Genomic DNA, 1,453 nt, shown 5'->3' on the forward strand with positions numbered 1-1,453 from the left:
TCTGCAGAAAAACCAGTTTTGACATCCATGATTCAAAAATTCACCATAAATCATAAAATTAATGAAAAAGTCTCAAATTCAGCAGTCCAGTTTCCTATATCTGAATAACTGATTCACTTCCAAAGTCACCTTTTAATTTCAAAAATCAGTTTTTCAGCAATCTATTTAGTATTCAAAATCCAACCCTTCAAAACCCCTCAAAACCAATTCCACCATTAAAATTCAGAAATTCTCAACAATTAGTCATCAAGCAATTCCCAATCCACATAATCAATCAATATCACAAATCAACAATTCCAAATCACAATCTCAACCATTCCAATCACAATTTTCAGCCACAATTCAATAATTACATAATCAATCAATTACTCACAGCTATTAAATCTATTTGCCGTTATTCAATAAACCTTGTAGGCATTCTTAAATTTAAATCGTTTTAAACCCCCTACCTCAATGTCGAATTTCATAGAAATCGAAACCGAAGACGGAATTGTGGCGTGATGAGTGGTTGGGCTGCACCCAAAATGCAATAGCTCCTTCATCCCTTATCCGCCAATGTTAGCAACACTCACAACAGCTTTGACAGGGCAGCAGCAACGCGAGTTGGCCACGACAGTGAGCAAAACAATGAATTCATATTGGGTAGAGTAATAATTCTGGAAATTCAGGGGTGGAACAGGGGCTAAATTAAATTGGAACAAGAGTAAGGCTAATAAAATGGCAGTGGAATAAACAAGAACGTCAAGTGGAGGTTCAGAACAAGAATGTCTTACAAGAATTAGAAAGGAATAACAGAACAAGGAAGCACCGGCAGCAGCACGGACGATTATAGCAGCAACGGGGAAGACGGCCTTCTCCTCCACCTTGGTTCATGATTCCGGCGGCGGCAGTGGCAAGGAAAGCCTTCCCACCATGCGTTCTGCTTCGCCTCGCCATTCGCGTTTCTCTCTGGGCGACACCGACTCCACGTCTCCTTTCCTCAACTCAGACTTGATGGCGGCACAGCAGCGACGATTCGACGACAACGAGGTTGGCTTCAACAGCGACTATGGAACGGCGATGAGGACGGAGCTTCCTCTCAGTCACTGCTCGCGTCTCCCTCTGGTCCGTGTACTCGACGACAGCGCGCAGTGATGGCTCACGACGGCGGCAGTCTCCTCCCTCCCCGATGACGATCCACTTCTCCCTCTTCTTCTCAGTTCCGTCACCCTCTCCCTCTGCTCTCCATTTCCTTCTTTCTTCCCTTCTGTTTCTCCCCCCCCCCTAAGCTCCCCGTGCCCTTTCTTTCCTTTTCTGATTGTAGATTTAGGAATTTAGGTTATAAATTAGGAATTTGTGATATTAGGGTTAAAATTAGGATTTTATAAAAGAATATAGATAGATATGAATAGATATTTTGATAAAATTGAAGAGTAGAGTAATTTTAAAATTAAATATACTCTATTAAAAATAT

General features: G+C 41.7%; 1 long non-coding RNA gene across 1 annotated transcript; it reads right to left on the minus strand.

The window, feature by feature from the left end:
- LOC110271767 lies at positions 493-950 on the minus strand. Its single transcript, XR_002362405.1, has 2 exons — positions 774-950; positions 493-682 (listed from the first exon to the last, which is right to left on the minus strand). It is a non-coding gene; the product is annotated as an uncharacterized LOC110271767 (long non-coding RNA).

Source organism: Arachis ipaensis, chromosome B01 (assembly GCF_000816755.2).
Source record: "Arachis ipaensis cultivar K30076 chromosome B01, Araip1.1, whole genome shotgun sequence".
Taxonomy (NCBI): domain Eukaryota; kingdom Viridiplantae; phylum Streptophyta; class Magnoliopsida; order Fabales; family Fabaceae; genus Arachis; species Arachis ipaensis.